This window comes from Neolamprologus multifasciatus, chromosome 13, assembly GCF_963576455.1.
Source record: "Neolamprologus multifasciatus chromosome 13, fNeoMul1.2, whole genome shotgun sequence".
Taxonomy (NCBI): Eukaryota; Metazoa; Chordata; class Actinopteri; order Cichliformes; family Cichlidae; genus Neolamprologus; species Neolamprologus multifasciatus.
The window spans coordinates 25,136,018-25,152,047 of record NC_140451.1 but is presented as its reverse complement, the minus strand read 5'-3'; the positions used below and the strand labels follow the sequence as shown (position 1 = coordinate 25,152,047).

The 16,030-nt window shown below is 39.8% G+C and overlaps 1 long non-coding RNA gene across 2 annotated transcripts; it reads left to right on the top strand.

Annotated features, from left to right (window-relative positions):
• Positions 1-80: 80 nt before the first annotated feature.
• On the top strand, positions 81-15,528 carry LOC146505638 (uncharacterized). 2 transcript variants are annotated; one of them, XR_014877516.1, is made up of 3 exons: positions 81-1,970; positions 2,606-2,899; positions 3,126-15,528. It is a non-coding gene; the product is annotated as an uncharacterized LOC146505638 (long non-coding RNA). The 2 variants fall into 2 exon arrangements; XR_014877515.1 differs by having other exon boundaries at positions 81-2,899.
• Positions 15,529-16,030: the final 502 nt, after the last annotated feature.

Genomic DNA, 16,030 nt, shown 5'->3' with positions numbered 1-16,030 from the left:
ATCTCCACAGCAACCCTCCCACCGCATCGCGCGCATCAGGCACAAGCCAATGCTTGCCTATCTGCTGAATGGAATGAGCAATTAGAGGGTGGAATATTATTGCGATCTTAACGAGGCTCGTTAAAGCTAAAGAAGATATGTAGACTGGAGATGCTTAGCAGAGACGGGAAGGGAGGGAGGGAGGCAGAGGGAGCTTTAAATGGGTGACAAATGGACAACCAATGACTGCAACTCGGGAATACACGTTTTGAATAGAAGCGAGTCAATTTGCACATTGTTTTTGTATAGTTTTTCCTGTAGTAGCTACTTTTTAGAATCTTTTGATCACTCCATTCATTTTTGTGCGACGGAAATGAAAGCGTTAGTCTTCTGGGTTACATTTTCCTTTTCATAGATACAAGTAATCGCTTTACATTATTTTTTGTTTTGAAAAAACAAAAAAATATGGTGTAGTCCCTTAAGCCTTTGAGGGTTTTTGTCTTTTGTTTCTGTTTTTTGTTTGTTTTTTGCCTTGGATCCGTCGATGGTTTAAAAAACTGCATTTTTGCAATTTTATGACATAATCCGCGCATGACTTTACTCGGCCTAGCTGTTCTGTGTGGTCACTTTGTGATGGGTGGGTACTTGTCCGGGGGTATACTGCAGTGATGCCGCTCCCCCTCCTGCTGTCCCCGGCCCTGCCTCTGGGACGCTGGGTGCAGTCCTGGCCCCCTGCCCGTTGCCTTCTCTCCAACCAACAGAATTTATTGTTACAAATTAATATCGACGCGCAGCATTGTGTTGATTGAACAAAGATCAGGGCATTGTAGTGGGAAAACTAATTTGCCAGTGGCATCGCCCTTTTAACAGTTTATCGCGTTTTTTATGGCCCGGCCCTCTAATTAAAACTATTAGGCTAGTATTGGAATTACAATCAAATGGCAACATGAAAGCTTCTTGGGGACATAAAAGCTATTTCATTTATTTGATCTTGTGGCAAGGACATGATCAATGTCCACATTCAGTCATAGGACTCAGCTTATAGCGGTAGTAGTGGTAGCCACGGCGGTGTGATTTTCATGTTTATGGCTAAATCGGCTTCATATTTAGACAGAGCTTATAGGGTGTTAAAATAGTGTGAATTCAGTCTAACACGAACAGTGCTCACATTGTGAAAGAGCCGTATGCAGGGCATAGAATCTAGACTTCGCTTAATCCACCCTCAGCAAAGCTGACATAATGATCCTAAGCCGCCTTTCTACAAAATCATTCAGGAATTCAAAACGTTCCCTTTCCTCTCTCTGAGTTGCACATTCTCCCGGCTGACCAACGACTTCAAGCTTGGAGGGACAGTGAGTACCTCAGTGTGCATGTATAGTCAGTGCTGCCTGTTTATGTCCACCACAAACCTTACCTGACGCGCTTAAACAACGTGATTGCCGCCGAGCAATTAGCCAACACTGGCGCACTAAAACGCGTTTTAGGCAAAGCGGTGCTTTAACTCGTGCGAACATGTGCGTGCAGGAGTGGGCTGCGAGTGTCTGTGTCTGGAGGTGTATGTGATGCAGAGTGGGCGTTGTGATGATCTTGCAGCAGGGTCAGGCGTTTGGTTCGTGTGTTACTTCTGGAGTTTGCGCGCGTGTTTGTGCGTGTGGGGGCAGGGTAGAGTATGGGATCAAACCTGCCCACTGCTGTCCTATACGAACCTCAGGAGGACTAATTCCAAGTGGCACTTGAATTGGTCCCGTTGGAAAGCTCTGTGGACTGGAAGTAAAGGCTGGTATTTTCATGCTGGTGTTAAAACTAACCTCCTAGCCTATACCCCCTCCTCTTTCTCTTTCTCTCTCACACACATATACACACATGCATGACCCCAACATGAAGTTGAGAGTGCGGGCTTAGCAGCATTTCTCCAAATATGCAAAGCCTCCTACCTGACCGAGTTCCTGGTGTACCAATTTAGCTGATCACCATTCAACCCAAGGCTGCAGGTATTATGTAGCATTATGTTTTGGAGGAGCCTTGTTTGGGAGTAGCCCTCGCAGGCAATTCGGAAATCACTCTTAGAAAAGACTAGAGGTGAAATGTAAAACCTGAATGGGGATTGAGGGAGAAAAGCCACTGGTAATTCACATTCTTTTACATGGCTTTTGTTTACGTTAAGCATGTAATTAACACCTCCCAAACAAGTTTATTCACCTGCCGTAATTGTGTGTTTATCCGAGAGCTTGCTGAATGTTCCTAGCAGCGGGGGACAAGAGCTCTGAATGCACATTGAGCATTTAGCGTCTTCTCCGTTTACTTACAGCCTAAACCTCCAAACAAGACAACACAAACAGCATTTTGCATGCTAAAAACTGGAAATATGCTGGTCAAGCAGGAACAGGCGTCCGTGTCTGTTAAGCAGCCGGATCTCGCTTCCCATTCCTTTTGGCTGAGCGTTAAATGGAATGTCAAACTTTGTGTAGAAAAGTTTTGTATAAATAAAACAAGTTACTACTGTGTTTTTTAAGCTTTTAATATAATAGGGTAATACTGTTCATTGACCACGATATGTTAGTCTTATCGGAACACTCGTTAATCTCCATTAAGTAGTTCTTTTTCTTTTTCTGTCTGTTCCAATAAGGGGAGCAAATAAACAAAGCTGATGTTACGTCACGTTTGGGAGTGAGAGAGGGAGAAGGGGACCGGATGAGAGAAAGAAAGAAAAGGTGTTGACTGTAAAAGGTAAGGGGGAAAGAGAAGGCACGAAAGAAAGGGTCTTGTTTTATTTTTTGCTCCCTCGTTGACCCCGGTTTGGCAGAAGCTTCCCAGAAAAGGCAGCACACCCCTCCCTGGCAAACACAGGAGAGGCACATGTGCCTACTGCTCCATCCTGGATTCATCTCAACATTACACAGACACATTGGAGAAATGACTGGTACGTACAAAAAAAAGGTTTTCTCCTTTGCTTTTCTCTTAGAACAAGGCAGTCTAGTTTCTGCTGAATTTATTTTCGCACGCGTCAGAGGATGCATTTATTATTATCCTGCCAACAGAGAAATGCAATTTTATTTTAATCACGTGGAAACTCAACGCTTGTGTTTTTCTCTCAGAATATTTGGGATTACCTTTCCCCCCACCTTGCTCGTTCTTGTCTCCTGCAGGGCTGTAAGCTGGCTCCAGTCCACGAGCGGTCACCATTTGAGCTTGGAAGCTGACGTTGGAGATGGCACCGCTTCACGGTTATTTCACTGGTCAGTTTGTCCAAAAGTAGGATGGAAATCGAGCTGCAACGTCTGTAAGTTCCGTCTGCGACGTTGTCGACTCGTTATTTTTGCGGACAATTAATTTATTTAAACAAAAATATGGAATTAAACATAAAAAAACCTTAACAGACCTTGATATGAGGCTAATCTATCCTTTAGATCAGAAAAGTTACATTTGGTGTTATCTGACTTTTCTCTCACCGAGAATCGGGGAGATCTGTTTTTGCAGAGCAGATGTGTGATGCTGTCGGGACGGGCGCACAATCGCCTCCATCCCTTTGCTGACTAGTCCAGGGTACGGAGTCGCTGCTTTCTCCCCGCACTGTAAAAAGTGTCAGTCTAAAGGTGTCATTTAATGTAGCACTGAGTTTTAAAAATACGGGGTTATTTTGGGGAAAATGAATGGCTCCTATCATACATTTGGGAGAAGGATGTAGAAGGAGACATCTCGATCTGATATAACTTTGTCTGCCTCTGTTTAAAGTTTCTCGTGAAAATTTTGAGTCAGTACAAGAAATGCTGAACTCCGCTTTCTTTAGAAATATTATACCACTTTCTTTTAAAAAAAAATGCTATGAATAAAATTTGTGCCACGGGAATATATATATATATATATTTTTTTTTTTTACCGCATATGAGGAAATTTTTATGAAATGAAAACAAATTGGATATTTTTTGCAGTGCAAAAATACGATTAAAGCATATAGTCAGCAGCTTTAACAACTGCATTCTATTTTTTAAAACCATTAAAAAAAATAATATTAGACCTGCATATGTGACGCTGTTACGTTTTGGTTCATTCCATAGTGAACTCAAGCGCCAAAACAATTAAGTCGGTTGCAATATCTTAAAACAGCCACTCAATAACAACTTGTGATCACGTAAGCAATAGGCAAAACCTCTGTTTACGTTTGCAGATGCATGCACGACGCACAATAGTGTCTAAATTTAAACTTAAAGAAACAGAAAAACGCCATGATTGAATTTAAAACATTTTTCACCACAAATGTCACTGATCTGTAAACGTGGCTCCAACTTTAATAGTAAAGCTTTTACAAAAGTTTTAACATCTCTCTCTCTCTCCCTCTCTCTCTCTCTCCCTCCTTTCTTTTATTGTTTTTATTGTGTGGTCTCATTAGGGGGACTTCCTGGCAGGGCTGGGAGCTTGTATCGGAGCTGTCCAATCAGTGTATTTACACGGGTTGTTAGCGACAGTTAATGAGGGCTCCTCCCCGGGCCGGTAGAGAAAGGCGCCTCAACATTAAGATTTACCTTGTGTCAACTCGTTACTTCTAATGAACCTCCATGCAAAAGCCTCCTCGTTCTCAATGAAGCCGTGCGCCCGGATCTTGTGTGTGAGACCCTGGAAGAGTGGAGCTGCAAGCCGGCCTCCCTCTCCCCCACCTCCTTTTCTTCCGCTCACTCAGGGAGTGTTGCTTTTTCTCTGCAGGCCCGGTTCTATGATGCATGCATGCAGTGTGTATGTGCGTGTGTACATGTTTGTGTGTGGGTACATATAGCCTCCTCTTCATGGAATATAGCGTTAGGAATCCAAATGTTTTCATTATATATTTAAATTTGTGCAAAAAGGCTTTTCTCCATGTAGATTAACACATATTGGACTACAGCGTAAAATTATACATAGGCTATATATTTATTTAAAACGTGTTTAATCGATAAAGAAAAAAAAACAGTCATTAGAAGTGTGTTCTGAGACAAGACAGAGGCGTAAGAGGGTGTTTGTGTTTGCGTGCACGTATCACAAACCATATGTCTTCTATTGTTTGGTGAATGAGGCTTGACATGTCAGCTTATTGCCCCTGCAGAAGTAAGTTCATTTATAATCACCCTCCATCCTCACGAGAGCACCGAGGACAGATCGGACTCTGGCCCCTCTGTCCACCCCTCGTCTGGCCCCTAGTGAGGCTTGTTGAGCCGCATCAGCAACACATCACTGCCCCTCAATTCAGGTACAAACTAGAGGAGTTTGGCAGCTCCCTGAAGTGGACTCCCCTCTTGCTCTTCTAGACCACAGAGACACCACTTAAAAATCAATTAGACTCGTCTAGTCTCTCCCTCCTCGCCAGTCATTATTAAAAAGAGAGAGAGAGAAAGAAGAAGAAAAAACACCAGGTGGGAACACCAAATTTTAGGAAGGACTAAAACCAAATTCCAACTTTTGATTCTTCCTTTGCGAAAGAAAATTTGCATTTGTACCCTGTAGCTTTGAGAAGTGATTATCTGACAGACTGTAAGATAAAATAAACAGAAAAGTAAAGTAAAATATGTTTGCACACGATAATGTACACTTTGTTTTGCCAAATCCACATCCACCAGCAGCCAGCAGGTGATAAAGTGGCCCAAACTATATTCTCACGGTTGTTGGCACTTTGTCACCTGCTGGTAAAAGTGACAGGAAACAGTTTGATTTCCATATCTGTTATAAAGGGAAAAGAAGGTTTTTAAGTAATGTCATTACTTACACAATCCCTTTCTTCATACCGTCAACAACGTATTTAATGCGCATTTTCTCATGGCGCCCTTTCCAGCAGCGGTTTAACCGCTCAGGCGCCTGGTTCTCCGTGTTACAGATGTGCAGCAATATGACACAGCGCAGCAACGCTGGAGGAGGCCTCGTGTTCACTCTTCCAGGTGGATAGGCTGATTTGGATACAGAGACACAGAGAAATAAATATAATGGCTGCATATCGAATGCATTGCCCCAAGCGCTACATATGATGCTCACCTTGCCTTGTACGTTTTCCTATTTTTTTTAAACAGCTGAACATTTTTTTTTTAAAGCAAAGCAACCTCCTACTCTCACAGCACTCTTATCTCCCAGCACCGAACCCCTGAAGAATCTTCATTAATCTGCATGTGTAGATCTCAAATTGTATTCGGTCCTGTATAGAGCTAACAGTTTAACCAGATTGATACTTTAAAAAATATGTACAGAATTACATTTAAAAAAAAATCTGACTGTTTTGGATTTGCCTGTCTAGGCTGATTAAGCGCTCAGTCTCTGAGATGCAGATAGGAGTTGCGGAGATGGCCCTTTAGCCCGGTGTCACAGGAGCTGACAAGCTGTAATTACTGTGGCTGACAGGTCGCTCTCAAAGCTTACTAATGTGAGAGATGTGGATACCACAGACAGCATGCACACATTCGAGGCTACTCAACACTTTGGCCACGTAGTGCCTTTTTAACCCCTGTTCAGATGCTGCTGGGCTGGCCACATGCTCCGCAGATGACCTTTTCCATTTTAACATTTCAGTAATGAAATAGCCACTTATTTGCGAGCTAGTGATATGGCAGTAGAGATGTGAATGAGAAAAAAAATACACATAAGACGGGTGAAAAGTTCTTTAACTTTCATGCAGTTATTTTGTTTTCAATTAAGTTACATTGATTTGACAACTATAGCTATGTAGCACTCCTAAAGAAGAATATTTTACACCCAAATACATGATCATTTGAAGATATTATGTAATGATGCAGCGTTCACCTCCAGCCCCCAGTTAATTTTTCATTGACGTAATACAGGTAAACTCAATACATCCATAACAGAAAGTTTAAATACTCACATACTGAACACATGGTACTTTTGCTTTAATACTTTCATTTTGTGTTGTTTTTTTTTTTTAATTAATCCTTCATTTTAGAGGGAAATCATGCATGTTTTATGTTTATATATTTTACTTCCACATCAGTTATACAGCAATAAAATCCCTTGCATCAGTGATAAATGTAATCTAAATAACTGTAGTATTACTTTTGATAGTTAAAACATTGTGCTAAAACTTCTTTTCCACCACAAGATTTTTTTACTCAGTGAAGTACATTTACATTGTGGCTGCTTGAGAGCCTGGTTAGGGTTCTTTATCTATTTTATAAGACAAGCTTTATAAATACAGACAGGTGACATATTAAAGGAAAAACATAAACTCTTGACCCTTCAGTGAGGGGACTGGCAGCTCTGGTATGCTGTGGGGTGCGCTTTACTGGCACGATCTGGTTCCACTTGTCCCCTTAGAGGGAACATTTGCAGTATATTAATACAGAGTTGTTTTGAGTGAACACTTTTATCTTTATGACACAGTTCTGTCTTTTGATGCAAGTGGACCATTCCAGAATGATGATGCCCCCATCCAAAGTTCATGAGGGCTCCCTGGATGGCTTGAAGAGTATGAAAATCATACGAATCATATGCAGTTGCTTTCACAGGCATCAACTGACAAAACATCAAATGAGCAAAGAACTTTTGGAAGAACTGTGGCCCGTCCTTCCAGTGACTTTAGACTTTAGATGTCAAGAACCTGAAATTGTTCTGGCAGCACATCGTGGTTTAACAATCTAAATTTTGTATTCAACTTTAACCTGTCATCTACCTACATTGCATTCCACAATATAAGATGCTGGATTTTGCCATACGTTTAACCAGTATGCAGTGCTCCAGTACATGCAGTTGCTGCCTCTCTCACAATAGAATAGCCCTTCATCATCAACAAAACCTACAGAGCCTAATTTCCTCAGTGGATAAATACTCTAATTAATGCTCCAGTTTGTAATAGAGTAATGTAAGAAATCTATAGATGCAGACTGAGTAATCCACCCTCCCCTTTCGTGTGACTATGTGAAGGTCACAGTCACCGTTTAACCCATATTTCCGTGTCACATGCTGATTGTTTGGATGATTGTGTGATAGCGAAGCATGCACCTAGCATCTTTCTCGCTCACATTTTAATTTTAATTTATAACTTGTTAAACTAAATTTTCCATGAATTCTTTTACAGTTTAGGAGAACGATCATCTTCGTGTCAAGCTCACCTGTAGAACAATGAACACATATCCTGTTTCCCTTGGACTGTCATAGGTTTTTGTGTTTTGTGTGGAGTTTTTTTTGAATGTTTATTGTGACTGAGCTTGCACTTGGTTCGGTTTCTGAGGGGTTTTTTGTTGTTGTTTTTTAAATATCTAGATACATTTCCCGTTTATTCTTAATCTCTTGTTAGGATCAAATAACATGTTAATATCCTTTGCCTTTTTCCGTTGTTTCAAATTGGCTTCCTTAGCTTGCGGCATAATTTGGTTTACTCGCTCTCCCCCTCTCTCTCCCCTGTCCTCTCCTCTCCTTGACTGCAGCTTTTGACATTACTCCTCTCGATTGCCCGTTTACCCCCAAGTCAAGTTTGAGGTAGGCATGAAGTGTAAAAGAGGTGGGCCATGTCATATCCGCTCAGTGTGCATGGGATTGTCTGCTTCCACAGCTGTAATTATTGTTGGGGAGAACAATTCATGCACAGAGTGCCCGGGCAAGCAGGAAGGTAGCATATCAGAGAAAGAACAGTCTCAAAGTTGGCTCATGAAGGTTTTTTTCCTCGGCAGAAGTAGAAATATGGGTTGGTTTTATGTGAGGCACAATCGCATTTAGAAGTTTACCTACTTTGCTTGTATATTTGGATAGATTTGGCTTGCATTAAAATCATTTAGCCTACTATAGCGTTTACTTTGCTTGACTTTAAGGGATTTTGTGAAAGTAATCTAAGGGTACTCTCCCACTTGGACTCCACTTCAAGGATATTAATATTAATGTGAAATAACTACTTTAACAACACAGCTGCTTTGACAGCCCCAGGTGCATATTAAAGTTTATTTAAATGAATTAAACGAATAAAAAGTCTCAGAGAAACAAACTTGCCTTATATAAGTTAATGATAAGGCTACTAGACGACTCTTAAATATAATTATTTCACTTGGAGAACATAAATCGTCCAAAATATTTATCCCGAAGTAACTTATATTTATGCAAAGTCTAGTAAGTACAGTCTGCAATATTTATTTATTTTTTGGCCACTCAGCCTTTGAAGAAGTTTAATGGAATACCCAGTGGACAAAACTGCAGCTACATGGTGTTTTAAGTTACCTGCATTCATCCGAGTGTGCAGGAGGAAAGAAGAAGAAAAGAAGTTGCTGAACTATTTACCTAATTGTTCCCGAAACTTAGCTACATAAATCTATTGCTAGGCAACAGATTAGGCGTAGGTGTAGTAACTTTTGTTTTTACACAGTCTAAGGTGTGTGTTTATCGAATACGTCACCGTAGCAGCCAATCAGAAACGGGGCACGGAACTAACCGTCCTATAACTAGATATTAGTTTACAAGATAATAACGGAGGGATGCTGCGACCGATGAGCCGGTTACTCACGGGTGAACAGAGCCAGTCCAATCTGATTTGTGTAGGCTACCCATCTCCATTTGACTCCCAAGATCAATAGCTGATGTCTGAGAGCTAGGGGGGGAGGGGGGAGAAAGGAAAGGAAAGGTGCAACAGGTTAAATAGAAAATGACCATTATTAGACATACAACTTCTATCTTACGTTAATATATAATCTCATCAATATTTTATTTTCTCAATTTTTTATTTTTTACTTTTCAGCCTGTCATTAAAATTAGTTTAACTTATTAATGCTCAAATACATTATTATTATTATTATTATTATTATTATTATTATTATTATTATTATTATTATTATTATTATTATTATTATTATTATTCCTAAAATCGAATTCTTTCCTATCTGAGTGTGTGGGGGGTATATTTTGCCTCCACACAAGGCTGATTGGCTTTTGCAGTATCAGTAGTTTGTATCAGGTTAGTGGGCTGTGCACTCACCCAGTCCTTACAACTGAAACCATAATATTTTCATGCACTGGGCTCATACACACGCTGCTGAAATCAGTGGAGCCTGCATGTGACCTGCAATCTTTTCTGTACAGCTTACTTGCGCATATACAAAAACCCTGAAGTGATACCCAGGCCACAAAGCGACAGTCACCGCAAGTATTGTAATAGCACATACATACTAACCTAAACCGAACAAAACAAACGTGACCTATATCCGCCTTCCTATATGGCGCATTGAGATATTTCAGCGTTTTTGTTGTTGTTCATTCATTATTCAGGTTTAGATTATTATGGATGGCAGATGTCAGAGCGTGATGGAGATGTTTATGTTTGACTGATTTAAGAAGCCATTATCCCGCCCGCTTATCAAACATTCATGTGTGGCAGCTGTAGTTGTGGATCTGCACTCCGTCGTGTCTCCTGTGGCCGCTTCATTTCTCTTCTTAAGCAACCACGACCTTTCCACTCAGTTAACCTATTATCTTTTAACATTTAGAGGCAGCTTTACTCCATCAGAAGAAGAAATAATCTAAAAGCATTAGACACAGGCTGTATATCAGAGAAAAAGAAATATATGTGAAAAAATATACATCTAACAGAAAAGAACCTAACCCTTTATGGCACAGCCATGTAGAAGAAAACACTATAGATTGAAATTGCGAGCTCGACACAGTAGCGTATCAGCTGGCCTTTCAGCAGATAGGATAAAGCTGTCTAACGTCCAATAGACTGCAAGTGTCGCAAAACAACGTGTGATAAACTCGGAATAGCACAGGAACAGTAAGTAAAAATGCGCAACAGAACGTCTTAATATTATATAGTCCAAATTAGATGAATATTCAATTTACAATTGCTTAAAGTTATTGATACTTTACCCATAATTAGTCTTTGCAGCTAATGACAGATTTGTAAACATCCTAATGAAACAGTCTGGCAGTATGCAGAGCAATTAATTCTGACGGGAGTCATCAAAGGCGTCACTATTTTATTGCTTTAATGCGACTTTTAGTTGTTAAGCAAAATAAGATCCAAACGAGCTTTTTTCTTTGCAGGAAATTCACTCAGATAAGTTCACACTGGGGCACTAGTACAGCACGCTCATAACGAGCCTTAACTTAGATTGATTGGATTGGGAAATAGTGACGCTTTTCTTTTTGATAAATTTCTTGTTATGCAGCAATAATATCGAGATTATAATGAGGTTTGAGACAGGCTATTTGCGTTATCATACAATTTAAAATTAGACGTTAAGAAAAGAAAAGAAGAGAAAAAAGAAAAGAAAAGAAAAGAAAAGAAAAGAAAAGAAGAAAGGTTTTTCCAAATTTCAGAACGGGTTGTTCTTGTTTTGTTTGTTTTTTACTCAATGTTGATTTTACCCATTAAATCCACCATCAAATGAGATAAAAAGAGATTTAACTTTAAGTTTAATATTAGCCAAAAGAGAGAAAAAAATATTTTTAAGAAATCCTTTTGCTTCAGCCTAATATTTTCTCTCCCTGTCGGCTGAGGCTGCACAGACCATCCAGCGTCCGCACTTTGTAATTGCCCTGTGAACACGGTAGTTTTCATTCTTTTGACCCTTCCATGAACAGCACGCCGCCGCCCTCGCTTGCTCCCCTCCACCCCATCCAAACAGACCCACACAATGCTGCGTGTGCGTGCGCGCTCTGCGGTATGTGGGCTAAATGTCGTGCAGAGGTAATGGGAAGTAGTCGGACGGTAGGGTCGCGAGTTCACGGCGGGGTTAAAGAGACCCGTCCGTGGCTCCTGTTTGCTTTTTTTCCACAACTCCGCTTCCTTCCTACAGGAGGATGTGTCCAGTGTGCCACCGTCCTCACCTCGCAACAACCCCGTCACTGCACAGACCGTGTTTGTTTTTCTGCGTTTATTAAATCTTCCCCCGGCAGGAAAACGACCAGTATCACCACGTCACTGGGTGCTGGTGAGTTTAGCACTTTGCATCCCTCCTCTGCTCCCTGAGAACGCTTTTGTGTTTGGACTTGTGAAGTCTCGCGTCTATTTATATCCCCACATGCAGGCTGTCTGTTCAACCCTTTTTTCCCTTCAGTTTATCATATTTCTTCAAGATTTTTTCAAGGTTTTTTTTGTTCCAGAATCACAGCTGACACATTTTAAAATAAAATCAAAAACAAAAAAATAACTTTTATTGTACACCAAGAATCAGATTAATAATAACAAACAATAAAGGACAACTTCAGCTGTTTCACCCAATAAAGAGGTTCCCATGCACTCTTTGTACTTTATTTAAAAAACATTTGATCATTAATAAATTTTGTCATCAAAAAAAGACAGCGACCTCCCTCATAATGAACAAAACAGTCTCCCACCTATGCCCCTTATCAAGGTTTTTTCTTTTTCTTTTTGATGAATCCGGAGCATAAACCATATTTAAGCAGCATGACAATGATGTAAGTTGTTAAAAGAGAAAAAAAGAGCAGAGATTATTATTATCTCATTAAGGATAACTGCCTGCAGGTCCGCTGGGTTATCCGCCATTTTAATTGCCGCTGCATCATTATTCAGGCCTTTAACCATTTTATAGGGTTTTCCTCTAATGAAATGAGGATGTGTGCATTATGGAAATTGCATCTCTATATGATGTAGATTATTCTCTTGAGAAACCACGTAAAATATTAATCATTGAAGCCGTGTATGATAACATTTCCTCCTCTATTGTATTTGCCATTCTAGCTCTCTCTGTTCTTGTGTGTCTTTTGTCTCTGCAGGTGGCAGGTAGGTGCTATTTCAGCTTACTTTACAGCTTCTTTTTCTAGTTTGTGAAGTTTAACAAGGGGGATCTGAATTGAAAATAGTTTTTTATACAAGACAAAGAAAATATTTAATGTCCATATTGAAAAAGTTTTTTCTTTTGCAGTTAGTTTGCTATTACAGCTTTGTTAACAAAACAACAATAAAAACATGTTTTAAAACCAGTTTGGTGTCACATTTGCTTTAAATAATTGATTTATACATGGTTTGGGAAACTAGCAGGGTACAAAAAAGACATGTACACATGGAAAATACTATCACATGATCAACAATATTTTTACTATGTAAAGAAATGGAAACTAACCTTGTCCCTTTATAATAGAATACATTAGTTGAATGTAGAGTAAATCTAATTTACTGTAACACATTAAAATACATTAATACAACATTTATAATTACTCTTTACAAACCAAAATAAAGGTAGTTTAATCCTTGTGTTCATATACTATGAATTTTCAGCTGCACATATTGCTAAAAAAACAACATGTAGTCAATAATTTCACATAGAGGATAACCCGTGAGATTAAATATGTAAAAACATACATTAACAAAGAGAACAGCTACATATAGATGAATCTAAAAAGGAAAAATAAATAAACAAATGCATAAAACTGCTCATATACCCTTTTTTAGGGGAAGAAAAGATGGTGGGATAAAAAGATGGACAACAAAGGGGTTAATAGAGAAATGGGATAAAAGAGAAAATACTTAAGAAATAGAGAGACTGTAAGAAGAGAAAGAGCTGAGAAGTCATATATCCTCAAAGCAGGGGATTGAGATTCATCTGACAGAAACAAGACAAAAACAGAAGGAGAGACCAACAGAGGTACAGTGGGGTTTTGCATTGGCATGGAGAGGGTCTGTTTTGTTGTTACCTTCCCTCTGTTTTTCTCTTTCTCTGTGTCTCTCATCCTCTCTCTTTCGCTTTGTGTTCATATAGAGACATCTATACTGGAGACAGGAGAGTGAGAGAGAGAGAGAGAATTTGGTCGTCTGCCTATCTCCTCCTCACCATGGCGCCCCTGAGACCAAGCAAGCAAGGAGAGTACACATACACACACACACTTTTACCCGCCACTGAGGAGAACAGCTTGGCTCTGTGTTACACTGAAAACCCCACTTTCCCTCAGTCAGACAGACAGGTAGACAGCTGGGTGTTACACTAAATCCTCTCCCCCATGTGTTCCTCCTAACACTGGCTCTGCTCTTTCTGTCACTTCTCTGTGTCTGCTCCTTTCTTTATCTCATGGCTCGTGCTTTAAAGCAGAAGAAAAGAGTCAGCCCTGGAAAAAAAAATAAAACTATGACATGATTGTAAAATGTGGAGTAGTTTATGAATAGTTTAGAGGAGATGTCAGGGTTTAAAATGAAAGGATTAGTCAATGGAAACAGCCATTTATGAAGCACTGAAAATAAAACATAGTGTCTCCCACAGAAGTGTTATCTGTCCCTTCTCTTGTCTCTCTCTCTCTACCCTGACCCCAAGTTCGCTTCTTCTAAGCACCACTTCACCCTAAGCCTACATTTTGTGTGCGTGTGTGTGTGTGTGTGTGTGCTGAGAGCTTTTTGATTTCTTGTGTATGTGTGTGACAGAGAAAGGGAGACAAGATAGGATGATGGTCAGGCTTGGCCTACTGACTCATCCACAGAGAGAACTGTGTTAATACAGGAATGAAGCCATCACACACTTGCACACACACACACACACACACACACACACACACACACACACACACACACACACACACACACACACACACATAGACAGCCTCTTCCCATCAGTCTTTTGTTGCACTTGCCAGTGATGATGATCTCACCACATAGCAGGACTGAGCCTCAATAGTCATCCAGTTTGTCAGTATGGCAGACAGACAGGCAGCCAGTCAATATGGCCGTCAGTCATGCAGCCAGGCAGTCAGTCAGTAAGCAACAGCTAATTATCAAAATTGTAAGTTATTCAAGCACTTAGGTGGGGAGTTAGATATCAAATGAGATAATGTAATCTCAGCCAGCTGACTGTATTTGAGTGTCATTACGTCAGCCTTAAACTTTGTTTTCTCTTTAGAAGAAAACTGACATCATACACAACAGAAAGACAGAAGAAAGAGGCACAAACTCATCTCTGTCATCAAACTCTGTGTTTGAATTTCCTGCTCAAGGCTCAGATTGAAATCCTAATAAGCATGCCAGGTCAACAAAAAAGTCCTGAAAACTGGGAGAACTGGAGCATTCAAGTTCAGGCAAGATCTTTAAAAAATCTATCCCCACTTTCATTTCCATCAGGATCAACTGTAGGAGACCGTTTATAAAGTCTCCCCTCCAAACAGACTTTGAGGCTGCAGATGATTTGATTGTTCTAACAAAGAAGAAGAAAACAGAACTTGTAAAATTAACAATGGCACTGCATCTCTGAAAATCCCCACATGGTAATAGACCCAAAACGGTTTTTTTGGTGTAGCTCTTACTGTATTTGCACTCTTTAGCTCTCATGTCATGCAATAGCAGTGTGTTAACTGTTCCTACAAAACATGCAGATGCAGCATTTAGTTGCACTGCATACAACTAACATGCATTTCCAACCGACTGATGTTCATTCACCAAACAAACACTTTATAATTTGCTTCGTTGCACGCTTAATTTTCTATGTAAAATGTCTTAAAATGTATTGCATTGCAATTCGTATTTGGCTGTTTTATGGGTTATGCAACTTGCCTTTGTATAAGACATGTCCCATATGAATAATCATTTGTATTCTTTGCCTTCACTGTATTCAAATCTGAGCTTTGTTATGTTTCTTTAGTTAAAAATAAAAATATATTATAAAATTGTATCTACTCGTTTTGTTACTAGTTATGCCCCCCTGACACCTCTCAGGCACCATAAAGTATTCTCAGTATGTCAGCCATCAGCTAAAACCAGCATTTGTTATTTTCAACCAGGGAAATTCAGTTCCTGAAAAACATAAAAGTTCCTTCCTTTTTTTTTTAATCCAAAGCTTTAAAATGGTGTCTATTAAAGAAAAGAAACAGTCTCCATTGTTGGCATCTGTAAAAAGACACTCTGAACACACCATAGAAATTTGTAAAAGAGAATAATGTGGTCTAATCGATTGTTTACCCGATAAAAGCCTTGTTGTTACTTATCTAACAGTGCCTGGCTGATTGAGTTTCACTTCCCTCAGGCTTTCCCATAACTCTAGTCTGAGAAAAAGAAAGTGCAGACTAAAATAAAAAAGGGCTTATTTATTAATTTATTCCGTTATTTTAAATGAGAGTCAGAGTTGATATGCAAGTGGTGTACCTGATGAGCATGAACAAAACAGAGAGC